The sequence below is a fragment of the Dryobates pubescens genome, chromosome 16 (assembly GCF_014839835.1).
Source record: "Dryobates pubescens isolate bDryPub1 chromosome 16, bDryPub1.pri, whole genome shotgun sequence".
NCBI lineage: Eukaryota > Metazoa > Chordata > Aves > Piciformes > Picidae > Dryobates > Dryobates pubescens.
The window spans coordinates 12,742,992-12,764,396 of record NC_071627.1 but is presented as its reverse complement, the minus strand read 5'-3'; the positions used below and the strand labels follow the sequence as shown (position 1 = coordinate 12,764,396).

The 21,405-nt window shown below is 47.2% G+C and overlaps 1 protein-coding gene across 2 annotated transcripts in view; it reads left to right on the top strand.

The window, feature by feature from the left end:
* The first annotated feature begins 3,205 nt into the window (after positions 1–3,205).
* Positions 3,206–21,405, top strand: part of AFF4 (ALF transcription elongation factor 4) — a 55,926-nt gene continuing 37,726 nt past the window's right edge. For both annotated transcript variants that reach the window (XM_054168212.1, XM_054168211.1), the window contains exon 1: positions 3,206–3,632. The gene's annotated coding sequence lies outside the window, so the exon portion shown is untranslated. The remainder of the gene's footprint in view (positions 3,633–21,405) is intronic.

Below are 21,405 nucleotides of genomic sequence, written 5' to 3'. Positions count from 1 at the left end.
ACATGTGGAAGAATTCTTGGTTTAGGTAAAAATACAGTAAACTATTTTTTTATATTTTTATGGAAAAAGTAGTGTGTAGAATTTCCTTTGGAATAAAGTGTGCTTGTTTAAATGTTTGGAAAGATGTGCTGTTTAGTTTGTAACCATTACTGTGTTTTGCAGAACACTCTTGCAGACCCTAAATAAAAGCAGCAGAAAATTGGTTTAAGTCTTTGAGTGAATGATTCTGAAGCAGTAGTAGCTGAATTCATGCTTATTGCAAATCCAAATACCATGCTAGTAAAGTATGAGTGTGGAAGCCTTCAGGAAGAGAGGAGATTGATTTAGGCTGGAGGATGGTGAGACAATGGAACAGGTTGCCCAGGGAGTCTGTGGAGGCCATCTCCCTGGAGGTCTCAAGGCCAGGTTGGATGGGGAAGTGGAATGTGTCCCTGCCCACAGCAGTGGGGTTGGAACTAGATGATCTTGAAGGTCCCTTCCAACCCAAACCATTTGAATCTAGGCTTCAGTTTGGTTGACACTGAGCAGGGTGGCAGCAGGGGGTTGGAGCAGAAGGAGGATGGTGATGAACAGTTGTTCTGAAGGGAGGGGATGAGGACTGAGGCTCAGCTACCTTTGCCACCCTGTTCAGCTGTACATTAATTAATGCTGCTGGTGTATGTGTGCAGATGGTTCCATCAGAAGTGCTTCACACCAGTATACAGCTCCCTAAAAGGAGGTTTGAGCCAGGTGGATTTGGTCTGTTGTCACAAGTTGATAGGATTAGAGGAAATGGCCTCAGGTTGCTCCAGGGGAGGTTTAGGTTGGACATGAGGAACAATTTCTTCATGGAAAGGCTTGTCAAGACCTGGCCCAGGCTGCCCAGGGCAGTGGTGGAGTCCCCCTCCTTGGAGAAATTTGAAAGCTGTGGTGCTGAGGGGCCATGGTTTAGCAGTGACCTGGCAAATGTTAATGCTTGGACTTGATCTTGAAGGTCTCTTCCAACCAAACCAATTCTGTTTTTCTGTATGGCTTTTCCCCATTACGTTGTCTCCACCAAGAAAGGAGAAGTTTGTCAGACAAGGACTAAACACTAAATCTTGTCATTGAATTTGAAGGGTTGTTCTTTTCATCCATCAGTCTGGTGTCTGCAGCCAGACAAATTGGGTCCTTTTACAAAGACAAAAGGAAATGCTTGTGTAGGTTGGGTTCTGCCAGTAGGAGCTGGGATGAGGGCAGATAATACTAAGGAGACCTTTGTTTTATTTGTGTTCTACTGTTGGCTCATGAGGAGAGATTCAAAGAGCTGGCTTACTGCTGTCACTGGATATCTCATCCTGCTAACTGCTGGTTAAGTCTGAGGCCAGCCTGAGGGCCCTTTATTCTTTCTTTTTTTTTTTTTTTTGGATGTTTAACATATAACATTTTGCTCGATTTACTTTTTAAATGCACATTCTGTTTAATTTTTCTCCACGTATTTTTATTTTACAGAGTAAAACCAAACAGCACATCAAGAGCCTTTACCAGTTCATCTTTTACTAGATCACATCTTCATTTCCTACTGGATCTGGCTCTGGACAGCCTGAACTAGTTAAGGATGTCTGTGCTTACTGCAGGGGGAGTTGGATAAGATGACCTTTGAGGATCTCTTCCAACCTGATACAATCTGAATCTGGCTGCTTTGATTCAATTTACTGTATTTTTGTCAACAGGAAAGGTATTTCTTTAATTACTGTCTTCCCAAGCTCTAGGTTAAGTAGCAAAGATCATTAATTCTTTTTAAAAACACACTAACTAGGAATTATTACATTTATTAAGCAGTTACATGAGACCTATGTAGCTCTGAACAGCCTCTGTTTAATCCTTCCAATTACAAGGAAAGCTGCCATCCCTAATTGGAGGGAAGCAATTGATGCAGTGGAGTAGAAAAACAGCCTGGGGAAAAGGCATCACATTTCAAGGAGAAACACTGCAAACTGACAGGAGAGCAGGAGAAGGGAGAAACAACCTGATCTTCTAGTGCAGGCCTTCATTAAATCAAACATCTGTCGGCTAGAAACAGGTTTTGGGGTGCCCTTAGTGAAACTGCATTATGCAGTCTCCAGTGGATTGATTAATTTCTTTAGGGAGGAGTCCTTAAGAAGTAGGACTTTTGCTGTCAGATGGATTTGATTTATAAAGAAATGATTCAACCCACCTTAACCTCATGGATTTAATTTGTGTTTATGAGGTTGTATTTATCCAAGCTCTGCCTTTATCCACACAGTTAGACATGAGTGGTGGCCAAGGCAGACTTTCACAGCCTAGTTTTGTTAATCAAGGGCTGTGTGTGTAATACAAGACATAGCACCAGGACTTAGTTTGACTTTTGAGATTTGTTGTGTCAAAAAATGCTACTGGCATAATTCTAGAAACATTTAAAATCTGATAGGAGCAGGGTATTTTTATTATTTCCTGTCCTTTCCAGTAGTTACAGTGCAGTGTTACCTCCTTAAAGAAGCCCTAGTGCCTTCCTTGCCCCTATAAAGGAAGTAAGTTCTAAAGATGCGCTTAATTTTTAACGCACTTAATTTTCACCCCCCTTTGGTCACGTTTTGTTGTGGTGTTGGTTGCATTTCAGCATTGCAACAGGCTTCAGATTTAACTGAAATAAAACACCTAAGAACTCTTTGAGATGGGCTCCAGCTTAAAATTGTTACTGTTTCACAACGCTTTTTTGTGTGAAGGGTCTCTGCAGTTGACACATCCTAGCCTATGTTCGAAGGAGATTAAGGTTCTGGCGATTGCTCTACTCGTTCAATAAAGAAACAGGGCCTGTCTATGCTTGCCCTGAGCAGCAGGTAATTAGTGCTGATTGCTTTATTCCCTGTCACGTCAATTCATTTTCATCTATCAAATCACCCCTTAAACTGTGGGAGAAATGTGACTTGACAGCAGCGCGATATTTACGTCCAAAGGCTCAATCCTTGGCGCAGCATCGCCGGGCGGGAGAGGCTTTTAGCCCTTCCCCACCCCCTGCGGAGCGCGCCTGGCCCTGCTGAGGCCTCGCCCCCCACCCACCCGCCACCAGGGGGCGGAGCGCGCGGCGCAGCTGCCACGTGACGTTCCCCGCGAGGAGGCGGGGTCGAGGCACGCACCGCCCCTCTCGCGCTTCGCGCTGCGTCACGTGTCCGCGAAGTCCCCCTGTCGGTGGGTCACGTGAGCGGCGGCGGGGCTGCGGCGGCGCGGGGGCTGCCGGGAGAGGCGAGTGCCCGGCTGCGGGAGGAGCCGCGGCCCGGCAGGACGGGAGGAGGGAGGCCGGAGCCGGGCCAGGGGTTGGGGGCTGCCCAGGCCGTGCGTTCGCCGCCCTCTCCCCTACCTTGTCTCGCCTTGTCTCGCCGCCAGCCCGGCCCCGTCCCGCGATGGAGCGGCGGGACCCCTGGGGAGCCGCCGTCTCCTCCCGCCTGTGAGCCGCTCCCCCCTTTCCCCGGGCCTCGTTCCCCTGTCGGGGGGTCGAGTTCACCCCTGCGCACCTCGGGGCGGTGGGTGAGTCGGCGGCGGCGCCCCCGCTCCTCGGGCGTCTTCGTCCCGCCCCCACACTCCCCCCTCCCCGCCCGGCGGGCCGGTGGCGGCAGCCAGGAAATGGTCCGGGCCTAGCGGAGCGGCGAACGGAGGTGAGACGCGGCCGGGGGTTGGGACGCACCCGGGCCGGTCGCGGGGCACGGGGGACTCGCCATGGGGCAAGGGGGGCCGCCGAGACTGGCACCTCCGTTGCGATCCCCGTCGGCGCGGGGGAAGGGCAGAATCCCGGTAGCGGCCGCCGTCGGAGCCTGCTCTGCTTCCCCTCCCTGTTTCCCGGCTCACTTCTCGAGAGCTTTCCCGGCCCGCCCTCCCAGGCCCGGAGCCATCTCCGGTTCTCTGTGCCAGCGTTACCTGCGCGGGCCCCATTCTCCCCCCGCGCCGCTCCCGTGCCGTCGGGTTGCGGTTCCGGCCGTTGGGAATCGCCCGTTTAATGGCGCATCTCCCCGCTCCAAACCGCCGGCCCGTCCTGCTTCCCCGAGCACCTTCACGGCGAGGGGACTTCCACAACCGGCGAGAAGGGAGGTGGGCGAATGCACTGGCCTGTCTCACCGGGTTCCTTTTCCTACAGGGCCAAATCCGGGTGAACTCCCCCGAAAACGGGCATTTGGGGTGATTTTTGGTGCTGGTGGGGTCGGTGCATTCCCCGCTCTGAGCTGATGGGTTTAATCCTTTTCCAGTAATTGACGTCAGGGCTTTGTTCCTTCCCCTTTGCACTCTGCGTTTTAGGCCCTGAGCAGCTCTGGGGATAGAGCGAGCAGGGCTGGGGGAGGCTGGGTGCTACTGGTGGTCAGAGGAAATGGCTCTGGGTAGGTGCTGCCAAAGGTCAGAAGGGAGACTCGGGGTTATTGACACAGGCTCACGCCCTCCTTGTGAGTGACTAGATAGTTGTTACATAAACCTTATCCCTGAGCAGGGCTGTGTTACACTTTGGAATCAAAGAGCCATCCCCAAACGTCTCTGAAAGCTGGGCTGACAAGTGCTATCTGGGGTTTTTAATTTGCTTGCCTTTTTTAACAGTGAAGAGAACAAGAAAGTGTTTGGACTTGAGATGCAGATATTTGGTACTGTGGGCTGCTCTGTCTTTCATTCTCTTCTTGAACTGAGAAAGTGCTTAACTTCACTTTGGGGGCAAGCTGGGAGTACTTCTATACAGCCAAAAAAAGATGATGTTCTAATGGAAAGAGAACTTCATTCTGCAGGCGTGGGCCTCTCTATTTGACAAGCTCATCTCCTCTGCTTATTTTGACCTTATTGATCATTTACTTCTGAAGATTCTGATGGTTTTAAACGTTCATGTTTCCACGGATGTCACTCAGACCTCCTACTTGCCTCTGTGTGAGCTGAGCAGGCACTTACTCAGCATCATTACTCTGAAATCAACTTGTTCTGCTCAAGCTTGGACTTTTTTCTTTGTCACCTTAGCCTGAACTTCTCCTCATGAGTCTTATTTCTAGCTCCCTGCATTTCTTTAGAACTCTTTATTTCAGTTGCTGGAGCCCTCTGCTTTGCACCCTGAGGATATTATTGTGAAATAGGGTCCAGGCAAGTGCTTTGGAGGAGTGGTTGTAGGCTTGCTCTGTCATTTTGTTATCTTCTCTAATGAGAGGAAACATTATTAACCTCAGAGCACTGCTGTTGTGTCGTCTGCTTCAGCAAGGTGTGATGTACAGAGGCTTACTCACAGAGGTGCTGTGTGTGGGTATTGTAGTGGAGTTATACAGTGGCTCCTCAACGGTTCTTGTTGGTCAGGAGCAAGATAGAAAATGTTATTTTGGGGCATTATTAATATCTTGACTTTATTAATGTATTACCCTTAGCTGTTATGATTTCCTAACTCCCTATTTGCAGCTTTGTGCAAGAGCAAGATCTCTGGCCAACATCTTTAACAGTCATGAAAGAAAACAATAAACTTCAACTGTAGTCCCCCAAATGGTTTCAGGTCTCTAATATTTTCTTCAAACATCTGTGTATGTCTTATTTTATGACTTTTGTCCTATGTCTCAAACATGGAGAGAGTGAGACAGAGCCCCTGGGGTAGGTTTTTCTGTAAGAAAGCACACAGCAACAACAAAAAACCCCTCTCCAGTTCATAGTTGCGTGGTTTGTGTTCTTCCCAGTCACAGTGATCTGAACTTGATAAAACTCGATAAAACTTCAGTGAGCTCTTCCTTGGTTGTCTTTTTAGTAAGCTGGAATGTACCAAAGCTTTTGCATGATGGTGATCCAGCTACTTGATGAGAAGATGCCCTGTATTTTTAACTGCAAGTGCCACACACTGCCTTGTTCAGAGTTTGCAGGTAAATAGTTGCAGCAGAACTCTGTCCTGGCATTACTCTTGGTACATAATAAGTTGGCATGCAGGCAGTGGTTCCTTTTTCCTGTTCTAGCTCACAGCTGCTGGTGAGGATGTTCTGCTGCACTTTATTTTCCACCCTAGTTTCTCCTGGATGGTGAATGTGACTCAAGACATGTAGGACTTTTGTGTTTCTGACTGAGAGCAGTTCACAGCATCTGCTGAAGCAGAAAAGGGACTTTGTGACTAAGTAATGATGAAACTACTATCCCACATCCCCTCTCTATTTTCAGTGCCATACTGCTCCAGTCTGCTTCTGATGGCTCCCTTCCTTCTGATCATCCTCTCAAGAGTTTTTTTAAATCATTGCTATTAGAGAATTGTTTGGGTTATAAAATCCCTCTTAGATCATTGAGTCCAACCATCAACCCAACACCACCATGGACACTAAACCATGTCCCCAAGAGCCATGTCCACACATTTCTTGAACACCTCCAGGGCTAGTGACTCCTCCACTCTGGGTAGCCTGTTCCAATACCTGACCACTCTTGCAGGAAAGAAATTATTCCTCATGTCCAACCTAAACCTTCCCTGGCTGTGGGTCAACAGAAATTGCATTCTTGAGGGTAGAAATAGTAACCAGTGATACCCACATCTGAGGCTGAACCTCGAGAGCTGAGACATGAAATGAGCACACAGAACTGGCAGGTTTTGCCCTGCTTGGGTGTGGAATGAATGCCAGAATCTTTCAAGAGGTCACCTCTACCAGCAGCAACGTGCACATAGAGCTGGGAGGAGAGTTGGTTGTGTTTAGAGTGTGAGGATGTAAGACTACAAGGGAGATTTTAGTGACTGACATTTCTTTTCTGCTGCATTAATTGTTCTTGGGCACATAATTTTGGATTCTTACTCACATGTGGTTTACTCTGCAGGTGTAGATCCATTCTCTTGTGTTAGTAGAATTGTTGAATCCTGGCATGATAGAATGGTTTGGGTTGGAAGGGAACTTGAAGATCATCTAGTTCCAACACCCCTGCCATAGGCAGGGACCTGTGTCCTTCCACTATACCAGGCTGCTCAAGGCCTCATCCAGCCTGGCCTTGAACACCTCCAGGGAGGGGCCATCCACAACATCCCTGGGCAACCTGTTTGGTATCTCACCACCCTCACTGTAAAGAACTTCTTTCTTCTCCCCTGTTCCAGCATAAAGCCATTGTCCCTTGTACTCTCACATTGTTACCTTCAGCAGAAGCAAGGAAGTCCACCTGACCTCACTCAATGTTTATTTTGGAGTTTGTATCAAGAATGAGGTGATATTTGATGGCATCTGTGCCAAGCAGTAAAAAAAAGAATCTCCTAAATTGTGGGGAGAGGCTGTAGGATGAAGAGAGACTCTGGAAATGAGTCAGGAAACTTTGTGACTAGATAGGGAAGTTTAGAAGTGTTGAAATAAAGAGAGCAGGTCCATATAGCCTGTGTCCTGTACTGTATCAAAAGCAGTGTGAGGAGCAGGACAAGGGAGATGATTCAGCCCCTCTGTTCTCCTCTGGTGACACCCCCACCTGGAGCACTGCATCCAGTTCTGGTTCCCCCAGCATCAGAATCACTTGGGACTGCTGGAGTGCATTGAGAGGAGGCCACAAAGATGATCAGAGGGCTGGAGAACCTCCTGTATGGGGAGAGGCTGAGAGATTTGTGGGTGTCCAGCCTTCCAGTACCTGAAAGGGGCTACAGAAGAGATGGGGAGGGACTTTTTACTAGGGCTTGTAATGAAAGGACAATAGGAAATGGATTGAAGCTTTATGATGGGAGATTTAGACTGGAGATTAGGAGGACATTCCAGTGAGGGTGGTGAGACACTGGAACAGGTTGCCCTGGGAGGGTGTGGATGCCCCCTCCCTAGAGGCGTTCAAGGCCAGGTTGGATGAGGCCTTGAGCAACCTGGGCTAGCAGAAGGTGTCCCTGCCCATGTGGTGGTTGGAGCTGGTCCCTTCCAACCCAAACCATTCTATGAATGTATGAATTGCAAAACTAAAGATGAAAGAACTTCTTTGACCGTTATTCTTCTCTTGCAAGACTCTTCTGTAGTTATTAATGACTGCCAGGATGCTCTCCAGCTTGTGAAAGGAGGTTCTTTAATTTAAGGTGCTGGAGCCCTGGAGCATTCTGCCCAGAGTGGTGGTGGGATCTCCTGCTCTGGAGACGTTCAAGCCCCACCTGGATGTGTTCCTGTATGAACTTCTCTAGGTGACCCTGCCTTGGCAGGGGGGTTGGACTTGGTCTGTGGATGTCCCTTCCAGTCCCTACTATTCTGTGATTCTGTGAGCTGGTGTTGTGTCTGACTGTGGCAGAGGTGCCTGGCACAGCACACAGCTGCAGCACAGCTTGCTTCCTTCTCTGGTTCTCTGCCAGCTTCCTACGTGCCCTCCAAAATTCCCCTCTCCCCGTAGCTGTGATATTGTTTGCCTCACGCACTCGTGTCTAATTTGGTAGCTGCCATCTCCCCAGGCTCTCCAATTCTTACACCTTTCCAAGTTTCTTTCTCCAGTTTTGTGTTTTAAACCTCTCTTCTCCCTCATGTGGTGAGCTCTCTTTTCTCCCAAAGTGCATTAGCTTGTGGTTCTTCAAGTTGTCACATCTCTTGTTCTTGCTTGATTCATTAATTCTTGCTGATGAGTGTAGAACCCTGGTTATTAACTGGCAGCAGCACCAGGTACTGACAGGCAAAAAGGAGAGAGAAAAATCTTCTGCTCACTGCTGTACAAACAGTGAATAAGAGAAGTTCTTGCCCTGAAGTCTTGAACTAATTTTCTTCTGTTAACAGCTCATTTAGAAAACCTTTCCTGCACTGGTGACCTTTGGTGCCCAGGCCCAACAGCCTCTTGGGTTTTCAGTCATGGCATAACATTTATTGGTAATTCACTTGGAGGGGTTGCTTTCCATGTTTTATAGCTAAACAAAGTGTCATTTTACTAATACTGTTATCCTGGAACAATTATGGGTTTTAGGAAGAAACTATTTTATCATTCCTAATCTCTCCCTGTGCCTAGGTGGTAGTCTCTGCAGCCTCACAGCAGCTTCTTGCCATTTAATCCCAGTACTGAAGTGGAGACATAAAGACCAGATGTAGTAGACAACACTCCAGATGAATGATGTAGTTCTCTTCAGTGTTAACTATTTTCTAGCAGAGGATTGACATTTCCCTCCTTATGTGCTGTCTCCAAGAGTGGCTTTAAGATGTTTGTCTTTTGAACTGGAATCAGAATTTTCCTCAGCTTTTAAGTTTAGAGCTTTGTTTGTGGAGGGGCAGAACTGTAACTGGAATTCAGTATTTGAATTTCAACATTAGAAGGGGGCCTACAGGAAGGCTGGGAAGGGAGTGTTCAGAAGGGTACTAGGATGAGGGGCAATGCTTTGAAACTGGAGCAGGGCAGATTTAGGTGAGACATAAGGAAGAAGTTCTTCACAGTGAGGGTGGTGAAATACTGGAAGAAGTTGTCCAGGGATGTGATGGGGTCCCCAACCCTGGAGACATTCAAGGGCAGACTCAATGGAGCCCCCAGCAGCCAGCCTGATCTAGTTGGAGGTGTGCTTGCTGACTGCAGAGGGGTTGAACAAGATGACCTTTAAAGGTCCCTTCCAACCCAGTGCAATCTGTGAAATGCCTGAGCTCCTCCTGAAGCTCTCAAGGGTGAGTGCTGGAGGCAGGAAGAGTAGAGAATGGGTCAAAACAAAGTGAATCCTGAAACTTAATGATTCCAAGTGTCAAGAAACTTTTACTGTGTATGGTGTTAGAATGAGAAGGTGCCAGGTTTCGGTACACTGTAACATTGTCATCTCCTGGAAATGGAGGTGAGGACTTGATATCTTACTGTAGTTGCATCATACATCCTTTTATTTATATACTCTTGCCAATTTCAATGACAAAACCAATAGTATGTTTAATTTTTAGAACCAAGCTTTGGGAAAATCACGTTTCTATCCAGTGACCAGTTCAGAAGTGCTCCTTGGACAGGAAAGAGCTGTTTAAACTTGTCCTTGGCTTGGATTCTGAGGTTTCACCAAAGTAGATACTTCATAGATTCATAGCATGGTTTGAATTGAAAGGGACCTGGAAGATGATCCATTTCCAACCCCCTGCTATGGGCAGGGACACCTTCCTCTACACCAGGTTGCTCAAGGCCTCATCCAGCCTGGCCTCGAACACCTCCAGGGAGCAGGCATTCACAGCCTCCCTGGGCAACCTGTTCCAGTGTCTTGCCACTCCTCACTGGAAAGAATTTCTTCCTGATCTCCAGTCTAAATCTGCCCTCCTCAAGCTTCAATCCATTATCAATCATACTTCCCTCAACAGTTTTGGTTCACACTGCCCTCCAATACCTGAAGGGATCCTACAAGAAGACCACTGAGGGTCTTTTCTTAAGGGTATCTAGTGATAGGACTCAGAGGAATGGTTTTAAGCTGAGGGACAGTAGGTTTGGAGTGGATCTTAGGAAGAAGTTCTTCAGTTCAAGGGTGGTGAGACTCTGGAATAGGCTGCCCAGAGTGGTTGTGGATGCCCCCTCCCTGGGGGTGTTCAGGGCCAGGCTGGATGAGGCCTTGAGCAGCCTGGTCTAGTTGAGAGGCATTCCTGCCCATGGCAGGGGGATTGGAGTAGATGATCTCTGAGGTCCCTTCCAACCTAAGCCGTCCTGTGAACCATCTCTTTCCTACTTTCAAGTGTAGCAGGTACCTGTGAATCTTTACTTGGAGAGTTAAAGCTATGATCAGGCAGTAGTGTGAGAATTAGAAGTGTGCTTCAAAGACAGAAATGAAAGGAATATGAGGAAAAGGGAGCAGATGTTGTTACTCTCCCGGCTGTGTCAAGTGTGGCGGTAGCGAGGTAGTAGGCACCTAGCCATAGATAGATAGCCACTCACTCAGATAAATGTGCAACCACCCTCGAGCCATATAAGGCAATGTTAGTGTGACTGCTTCTCCAGCATCAGAAAATCTGGGAACAAAATTGCTGTGGCTTTTATTTACCCTAGCAGGCACTTCTCTTTGGGGCTTTTTTGCCTCTTGGGCTGTGTAGAGCAAGTCAGAACCTTAGAACGTGCTTTCCTTAGTGCCATCCTGTTGCAGGTCTCTGTTTTAAAATGGAAATGTAATCCTTTTATTTATCATCTGTGAGATCTGGGACAGAAATGGTGCTTCAAGAGACCAAACTATTTCACTTTCTGTGCTAACGTTGCTAGCAAAGCTCAATGGCTGCTTCTAGTTGTGCACCTTTGTGCTCCCACATTGTTTGTGCCTTTTTTGGTGTTGCTGTTTCTTAATTTAATTTCCAGAAGATCTTAAAGAGATTTCAGTGATGGAAGTACTTAAATGGTTTTAATCAGGCTTTGATGTGCACAAATCATTAAAGCGAGTAGGATGAGGAGATAAGGATCCACGATTCTCTTTGTGTAGTTTGGCTGCAGACCTACTGAAGGAGGATTTTTTCCTATAGGGAAGGGTAAAGTCAACCCCTTCCCATCCCCCCCACCCCCCACCCCAAAAAAAAAAAAAAATAAAAAAAGCAGACACATCAAAATGAGAATGCAGTTTTGTGTGGTGTATTTGTGGGCAGGGGAGTAACCAGAGTTTCTGGGAGAGGGGAAAAAAAAAAGAGAGCAGAAGTTTGCCAATGTCCTCTTGCAGTGTTCCATTACTATCAGCATAAGCATTTCCTTGGTCAGAGTCCAGAGCTGAGAAATTGAGTCATCAGGATGAAAATTTGAGGAAGATGGAGTATGGAGAAATGGGTTAAAGGACCTAATAGAGGAGCAATCAAATTGAATGCCAGTTTTTGGCAGAAATAAGGATAGTGACCTGCTGGAAGCTGCTGTGATTGAAAAGTGTTTGATCTTACAGAGATTCGTAGAATTATAGAAGGGTTTAGGTTGGAAAGGATTCTTAAGATCATCCAGTTCCACCCCCCTGCCATGGGCAGGGACACCTTCTGCTAGGTTGCTCAAGGCCTCATCCAACCTGGGCTTGAACACCTCTAGGACATCCACAATGTCCCTGGGCAACCTGTTCCGTTGTCTCACCAGCCTCACTGTAAAGAATTGCTTCCTAATCTCCAGTCTAAACCTCCCCTCTTCCATCTTCAATGCATTTCTTGTTCTATTGTCCCTACAAGCCCTTTAAAAAATCCCTCCCCAGCTCTCCTGTAGCCTCCTCAGATACTGGGAGGCTGCTCTAAGGTCTCCCTGGAGTCTTCTTCCGGCTGAACAGCCCCAAATCTCTCAGCCTGTCCTCATATAGGAGGTTCTCCAGCTCTCTGATTGTCTTTGTGGCCTCCTCTGGATGCACTCCGGCAGCTCCACGTCCCTCTTATGCTGGGGGCACCAGAACTGGGCACAGTGCTCCAGGTTGGAACTGGCTGATCTGTAAAGTCGCTTCCTACCCAAACCAGTCTGTGATTCTATGATTAAATCTTCCAGTTTGCATGTCAGTGACTAATGCTGGGGTGTAGCTCCTCCAGTCCATGCTGGCTGTAGCTGGAAATCTGTGTGGCCACTGGAGACCTGATGCAGATACTGTTTTAAATTGACTGATGAACTTCTGGAACCATTACATTTCATTCTGTCCTTAGGATGCTGGTAGGATAAATTAGCATCACACTAAAGTTTTGATCTGAAAGCTGTGATGTAGATAGCCTTTAAAAGGTAAAAGGGGAAAAGTGTTGGTGGTTTTTTTTTTCCTGGAGAGTTGATACATTCTGCTGAAATATTTGCACAAATTAGATTTAACAAGGGAAAGTAAACCCCAGAACAACCCAAGGGAGGAGTTTGTACCCTGACTTCTTAGGCAATAATTACTGGAGACGTGGTCTAGTAGGAGTGAGTTTCAGCAAACAGTCTTCAGCTTAAACTTGCTGATCATGAATAGCCTACTGAAAACCCCCTCAAAAAGATGTTTCTGGAATTATTTTTATCTCTAACTTTCTAAGGAAGAAGCTGCACTATTTATGACCACACAAACAAGATCCATGCTGAAGTGGCATTTAAAGACCTTTTCAGTGTCCTCCTCATGTCCCTAATCAGTTCACATAGCTGACGCTGATGTTTTTGTTGTTCATTTGGGTTTTTCTTTGATAACTCCCCTTGCTGGTTGCTGTGCCTTTGCTGAGGAGCAGTGTGGTGTGTGTGGGGACACTGCTGGCTGCAGGGATGTGCCTGGGATGCCTGGTGCTGCTGCTGCTCCTGGTACCCAGCAGGTGCCAGCTTGTGTTTATTCAGAGGAAGGTTAACATCCATTCACTCAGGGTTTACTGACAGAGTTGAGAGCTAAAAATGGGCAGAAATGGCAGTGGATTAATCTTCATTTCTCTTTAAGAGACCCAATACCACAAGATGTGGATCCCTGTATCTTAGCCCAGAATTCCATTGTGGTGGGGGTTGGAAGGGGCCTCTGGAGATCATCCAGTCCAACCCTCCTGCTGAAGCAGGGGCACCCACAGCAGTTTGCCCAGGACCACAATTGCCTGGCAGGCTTGGAAGCTCTCCAGAGAAGGAGACTCCACAGCCTCTCTGGGCAGTGTGCTCCAGGGCTCCAGCACCCTCACACCAAAGAACTTTCTTCTATTCAGATGGAACCTCCTGGGTTCCAGTTTGTGCCTGTTGCCCCTTGTCCTGTCCCTGGGCACCACTGACGTGTCTGGTCCTCTTCTCTTGCCCCCAACCCTGTAGCTTTTGCTGAGCATTGATTAGATCCCCTCTGAGGCTGCTCTTCTCCAGGCTCAACAGCCCTAGGTCTCAGCCTCACAGAGATGCTCTAGGTCCTTCAGCTTCTTTGTAACCTCAACTGAACTCTCTCCAGCAGTTCCCTGTCTGTCTTGAACTGGGAAGTCCATAAGTGGACCCAGTACTGCAGCTGTGCCCTCACCAGGGCAGAGTAGAGGTGGAGAAGAACCTGCAGGCCACACTCTTCTGAATGTGTCTCAGGATATCATTGGCTTTGTTGGCCTCAAGAGCAGATTGCTGGCTCACTATGAACTTGCCCTCCAGGACTCTCAGGTCCTTCCCTGCAGAGCAGGTTGCCCCCCACACCCCTGGAGCTTTAGCAATGAGGAGCAGTTCCTGCTGTGCACTCTTTTCTGTTAGCAAATGTCGTCAGGTTCGAGCTTTTACCAAACTCAGCTTCTGACAGCCTCGGTCTCACTGAGCTGGCCCTGTTGCACCCAGGGTTTTGAAATTCAACTGAATTGTGACAAGGCTTTTCAAGGTTGCTTCTGTTTTTCTTTAACTTCATATGTCAAGAAGCTTCACTTCTTTCTCTAGTGGCAAGATTTTTTTGAGTCTCCCTGACTTTAAGTTCTCTCTGTTGTTATGGTTCTGTGCTTTGCAGTTTCACATCTGTCAAGCTTTTTAGCTTATAGTTGAAAATACTTTTGGAAGAGCAGTTCAAAACCAGCTTGCACAACACTTTTACTGGTTTATCAAAAGCAGAAGTTCAGTTTTTGATCTGGGTATATCAAAAAATGTTTACTTCTGCAGAAGATCATAGAATCATTGAATGCTTTAGATTGCAAGGGACCTATAAAGGTCATTTAGTCCCTCCCTGCACTCAGCAGGGACATCTGCAATTAAGGCAGGTTGCTCAGAGCCCCAGACAACCTGGCCTGGAATGGTTCCAGGGATGGGGCATTTCTCACCTCTCTAGGCAACCTGAGCCAGGGTCTCACCACCTTCAGTGTCCTGATCTGGTGGAGGATGTCCCTGCTGACTGCAGGAGGATTGGACTAGATGACATTTGGAGGTCCTTTCCAACCCAAACCGTTCTATGATTCTGTTAATGCTTTTCTCAGTCTGCTGACAGGGATTCTAAAATACAGGTGGCTTTTAATGGGGAGGATGAAAGGTTCAAACTTCCCAACTTTTTTAAACTAATGTTTGTTTGGAAACTCTAACATCAAAGCTGTGGCTTCCCTGCTGAATTTCAGCTTGCCTGTCTAGATAGTTCTGGTCCTTTCCTTTCCAATTTTTTATTGCTTTGTCTGCAAATTTTAAATGCTTCTCTTCCCTAGAGGCTTTTTCCAAAGTCTGGCTAATATCTGCTGTTGCCTTCAGTGTATTTCAATGTGAAAAGAAAGTTTGAAGTGATCAGAAAGTGTCCCAGGTCTTAGAGCTGTCATGTCACTCATATTAATTGTGGGTTTTAGGCAGGTAGCATGTGGTGATGAATTTGGTAAATGTTTTTTGGCTACAAGTTAGGGCTGAATATGGGGAGCCAGTGAAAAGTCTTTTCTCTCTTTTCTGGTGCACCAAATTGTGGTCTTTAAGAGGTCTATGAATGCTTCCATCTTTTAAAATGCAAAGCAGCCCTGGAAATCCTGACACTGCTAATGGGGACCACTGGGACTGGGAGAGTTCAACCCTCACTTCATTGATTCATGGATTCATAGGATGGTTTTGTTGGAAGGGACCTCAAAGATCATCTAATTCCAACCCTCCTTCATGGGCTGGGACACCTTCCTCTAGATCAGGTTGCTCAAGGCCTTGAACGCCCCCAGAGTGGGGGCATCCATGATGCCCATGGGCAACCTGTTCTAGTATCTCACTACCCTCACTGTAAAGAATTCCTTCCTAATCTCCAGTCTAAATCTCTCCTGAGGTTTCAATCCATTCACTTCTGACAACAGATTTAGATGTTGATGTGCATGAACTCATTTGGCTTTTTTGATGCTTCTCCTTCCACCTGCTTTGGTTGTTCTGGTACTGGTGTGGCAAGGTAGTTCATGTTGTTGTGCTCCTTAGTTGTTCTGTAGTAGACCTGGAATGCTTTCCTGTGTTTCTGAAGAGAGTTAAATCACAAAATGGTGACATTCCTTAACTCTGGCTACTCTGCCAACCTGTTCTTCAGCAGAAAGTCTTCTGGACTCCAGAAGAAAGTTTTTTTTCCCCCATGAAAACAGTTGGACATTGAAATCATCCTCCAAGGGAAGTGGTGGATTCCCCTACACTGGTCAGTTTTAAGGCTCAGCTTAACATGGTGGTGGGCCAGCTCATTTCAACTCTCCTGTTACCTGGAAAGGTTGGACCAGATGATCTCTTTCAGCCTGTGACTCTGATCCTTCTGTTCATGTTTCATCAGCTGTACCCATGCTGCTTGTCAGCTGGTGCAAAGTCCACCTCTGCAGTGTGAAAACCAGGCAGTAATGTAATGAGAGTTCTGTAGATTTTCTTAGTTTTGTTAGTTTTTGTGGTTGCCTTTTTTTAAAACAGATTGCTTATTCCTGCTCTCTTAGTGCTGATAGGACTGTTTGGAGCACTCAAACTTACCCCACAATCCCAACATGGTGGGGTTGGGTCCAACATCCCCTGTTAAAGCAGAGGCACCCACAGCAGCTTGCCTGGAATGTGCTGCCCAGGGAGGTGGTAGAGTCACCATCCCTGGAGGTGTTCAAGAGGGGATTGGACATGGCACTTGGTGCCATGGTCTAGTCATGAGGTCTGTGGTGACAGGTTGGACTTGATGATCTTTGAGGTCTCTTACAACCTTGGTGATACTGTGATAATGTCCAGGCAGGTTTGGAATCTCTCCAAAGAAGGAGACTCCCCAACCTCTGGGGGCAGCCTGCTCCAGGGCTCCAGCATGCTCACAGGAGGGAGGGTTTAAAAGCAGCACTGTCCCCCAAAACTGCACACATTTCTCTGATTCAGCTTAACCATCTCCAGCTGTGTGTCAGCGCAACCAGGAAAGTAGTATGGGGCAGGAGCATGACACAGAGTGGGAACTGTTTTGGACTTGCCCTGGACCAGATACCTGGAAGCACACCTCTGCTATATTCTGAAGCCTTAAAATTGCCTTTTGCCTTAGGTGCCGAGCGGAGCTGGGCACAGGATGTCTTAATAGCCCCCAAATATTTTATTCCTTAGGCTTATGTTGTGAAGATGCATCAAATAAAATCTGTGTTTAGAAAATAAGCTGAGCTTAAAAGATCAAGAGGAAGAGGCAGAGATGCTACCAGTATTTGTACAGCAGCATCATGTGGAAGAGCCCTTACTGCTGCCAGCAGCAACAGAAGACCTGAGTGGTTTATACAGTGGCAGAATTTATTATCTCAAGCCCTGGTGTGTTATGCTACAGAAAGTGTGAACCTTGGCTGTGATAGGCAATCTAAGATCAGTGTGACACTGCAGACAGATGATCTTCCAGTAAGGCTGGAGGAAATTACAGTTAAACCTGGGTAATGTATCTGATAAACTTTTTCTTTTCTTTTTCTGTAGTTTTCTTAAGATGGGAGGAGTTGATCTGCTTGAGGGTAGGGAGGCTCTGCAGAGAGATCTGGACAGGTTAAATTGATGGGCTGAGGCCAATGGGATGAGGTTTAACAAGACCAAGTGCTGGGTCCTGTACTTGGGTCACAACAGCCCCAAGCAATGGCACAGGCTTGGTGCAGGGTGGCTGGAAAGCAGCCTGGTGGAAAAGGATCTGGGGGTGTTGGTGGATGGGTGGCTGAAGATGAGCCAGCAGTCTGCCCAGGTGGCCAAGAAGTCCAACAGCATCTTGGCCTGGATCAAAACCAGTGTGTCCAACAGGAGTAGGGAAGTGATTGTGCTTCTGTACTTGGCGTTGGTGAGGCCACAGCTTGAGTCCTGTGTTCAGTTCTGGATGCCGCAGGATCCAGATAGGAAAGATACTGAGGTGCTGGAGGGTGTCCAGAGATGAGCAGTGAGGCTGGTGAGGGGTTTGGAGGGCATCATACATGGAATGGGTGCGGGGGCTGGGGTTGTTTAGTCTGGGGAAGAGAAGGCTAAGGGGAGAGCTCATTGCTCTCTACAGCTCCCTGAAAGGAGGTTGGAGTAAAGCTGGTGTTGGTCTCTTCTCCCAGGTTGCTAGTGATAGGAGGAGAGGAAATTGTTTTAAGGTGTGCCAGGGGAGTTGGACAACTGGAAAAAAATCTCTTTACTGAGAGAGTGGTCAGGTGTTGGAACAGGCTGTCCAGGGAGGTGGTGGAGTCACCATCCCTGGAGGTGTTCAGGAAGCCTGTAGGTGTGGTGTTGCAGGATATAGTTTAGTGACCGTGGCAGTTGGGTTATGGTTAGAGTCAATCTGAAAGGTCTTTTCCAGCCTGAATGATTCTGTGATTCTGTGTGAGCCTTCAAATGAATGTGATTTTGGGGGAATCTTTACTCTTCCAGGTGACACCTCATTAAACTGTTTGTTGTCTGCTGTTTCCAGTTTTCCACAGAGCATCTTTATCAAAGGATTTCTGTGAAGTGAATCCTTTCTTAATCCTAATGTCATGGAGTTCATCGTGCTGAGATGTAATGATGCCTTTTATGAAAGTAAATTAATGTGAGGAAGTCAGAACTATAGTAGCCAGATTAATGTTGAACGTCTGAATAACCGTTGCTTAACACAATTTAAATGCCAATTGTCTTGGCTTCAAAGTTGGAGCAGAAGAACATGTAGATACAGGAATTGGGTTATTAAGTTTCTGCCCAATTAGACTGCAGAATATTGTTGGGAAACTGTATTAGAATATGCTTTGGTTTGGCTTGTGTGGGCATGAAAAGATTGCTTTTAAATGTAGTGTGCTCTCGATGCTCCATCTCTGCGCCGTGCAAATTGCTGGATCTGTGAGCAGTGAAGAACTGAAAGGATGAGGAGGGAGGTGGTGTTTGAGTCTGGGGTTGAACTGAGATGAAGTTTGAGAGGCAAAACTGTCCAGAGGAGGGCTACAAAGATGATCCAAAGGCTGGAGCACTTCTGCTATGAGGATAGACTGAGGGAGTTGATGTTTAGCCTGGAGAAGAGAAGACCCTGGGGAGACCTTTGAGCTGCCTTCCAATACATGAAGGGATCCTACAGGAAGGCTGGAAAGGGATTTGTCATGAGGGTGTCTAAAGACACGACAAGGGGGAATGGTTTGAAACTGAGGGAGAGTAGGTTTAGACTGGATCTTAGGAGGACATTCTTCAGTATGAGGGTAGTGAGACTCTGGAAAAGTCTGCCCAGGAAGGTTGTGGATGCCTCTTCCCTGGGGGTGTTGAAAGCCAAGTTGCATGAGGCCTTGAACAACTGGATCTAATTGAGGGGCAAAAATTTAGGAAGGCAAAATGGAAATTCTGATTTGCTAAAAGCAGAAATGAGCTTTGCTTCCCTCTTCTGGCTCAGGCTTGGTTATTGGGAATGAGTACATTGAGGTTCCTCTGTCTTACCTGACTTGGCATTGTGGTAGGTACAGAAAATGACAATTTTCAGAGAATCACAGAAGGCTTAGATTGGAAGGGACCTCAGAGATCATCTACTCTCAAAGCAAAGAACACCTCTGAACTGAACACTGAGATACAACAAAGCCACAGGAAAGCCTGTCCCCATAGGAGAGGTTCTCCAGCCCTCCAGTCATCCTTATGACTTCCTCTGGACCTGCTCCAGTGGGTTCATGTGCTTCTTGTGCTGGGGGCCTCAGGGCTGGACACAGCCCTCGAGGTGTGGTACCAGTGATCACTGTCATTCTTTGATCCACCACTGTGGTGTGGTGACTTCACCAGCAGAAGATGCCACCTGGCAGATACCTGGGTAACCTGATAGAGTTTTGAGGGTTGGAGGGGAAATCTGTCAGGTAAAACTAATGAGCAGGATTCAATTACTTACATCATCACTTGAGTGAGACACTGGAATTACCAAGGTGCTCCTACAGAACAAGCGTGAAGCTCTTCTCGACTAACGGTGATGAGGGATTTGTGCTCATTTGTCTAGCGTGGCAAGTCCAGGCACATTGTCCCTTCATGGGGATTTCTGTGCCGTGGGGAGCTGAGGAGGAAGGAGGAGAGCCTGTGGCAAAGAGCAAGCTCTGCTCTGCCCTCCCTGGTGCTTCTTGTCAACCATTAACCTGACCTTGGCCAACTCTGTTTTTCAATTTTCCTTTTTTGAAGCACTCTCACCCTCAGAGCATGTACAAGGTGCTCACATCCAGCTCTTCGAGTGCTTGATGCTCTCCCTGTTCAGTGTGCAGAAGGAGTTCTCCCCTGGTGAGCACCAGTGAGGGCACACCTTGAGTACTGGGTTCAGCTTTGGGCCCCTCACTCCAAGAAGCACTTTGAGGTGCTGGAGTGTGTCCAGAAAAGGGCAAAGAAGCTGGTGAAGGGTCTGGAGAACAGGCCTGGGGAGGAGCAGCTGAGAGACTTGGAGTTGTTCAGCTTGGAGAAGAGAAGGCTGAGGGGAGCAAGAGGTTTGCCTTGTTTGTTCTGAAAAGTTGCTAATAGAAGATGACAAATATTTGTTTTTAAATCATCAACAAACTTTCCATGAATTGTAAAACAAAGGAGGGGAGGAAGTAGCCTCAGGTTGCACCAGGGGAGGCTTAGGTTGGATATCAAAAGAAACTTCTTCCCTGAAAGGGTTCTCAAAAGACTGGAACAGGCTGCCCAGGGAGGTGGTTGAATCCCCATCCCTGGAAGTGTTTCAAAGAGGCAGAGATGTGGTGCTGGGGGACATGGTATAGTCCCAGCCTAGGTAGAGTTAATGCTTTTAAAGGTCTTTTCCAACCCAAACAATTCTACGATTCTCTGATATTTTTAATTTGTTTTTCAATTTCTGCCTTTCTAACAGCTCTTATGTGAGTGCTTTTGTATGAAATGCTGACAAAGCAGCATTTTAGGATTGTTTCTGTGATGTTAGTGACAGGATTAGTAGCGATGCCATACTCAACACGAGCTGAGAGAAGCATGCCACGCTAGCTCCTTAGCTGCTCCTTGCTGTTGATGAACCAAGCAAAAAAAATCAGTTGAAATAAGTCAAATGCATTCTTGAGAGGGAGCTGGCTGCAGCATTAAGGAAATTGCTGGTATTTTCAGGGCACAGTATTCCTTATTCCAAGCAGGGCAGCCAGCTCTTTTGGCTTTTCTCCTTAGATAAAACTAAGATGTCTTGAAGCTTGTTCTTCACCCAGCTGGGTGTGCCCTGCACGAAGCACTGGGTGTTGTGTCCCCCCCCGCCCCAGATGCTCTTTATCATTCATGGGCAAATGTTGTCAGACAAAACTGATGGTTCATCACAGCCAATTAACCAGCACTGGATAAATGAACTGTTGGGTTTCTCTTGCTTATGGAACCAATTCAGACAGGAAAAAAAAACACAAACCTGAGATAAAAAAGGGTGTTTTGAAGAGGAAGTCAAGGTGTTGTAAACATGCTTTGAAGTTCCACTAATGCCTGGTTGAAAAGTGGTGGGTTTGGATTGTGCTTTGAGGTGTTGTATATGGAAGATTACTCAGGCAGGCTTTCACCTTTGATGGCTTTCCCTGTGGTGTTGGGGAAGATGGAGTGCTGCTGCTGCTGGTGAAGATGCAGCTGAACTTGGGCGAGGACTAAACTCTTGGGTGCCTGATGTGGTTCAAGAGGAGTGAGAAGTAGGGTGGGAGTCCTGCACCTGTACCCCAGAGATTGGCCAACATCTTTTTTCCTTTACCAGCTTTGCCAGGAAAATGTTGGCAGTGTAGGTGTGCTGGTAGTTTTGGGTCTTTTGAACAAGAAGTGTGGTCCCAAAGCCTCATACCTGGGGTCTGTCACCCCATACATGGGGTGTGTTGTCCT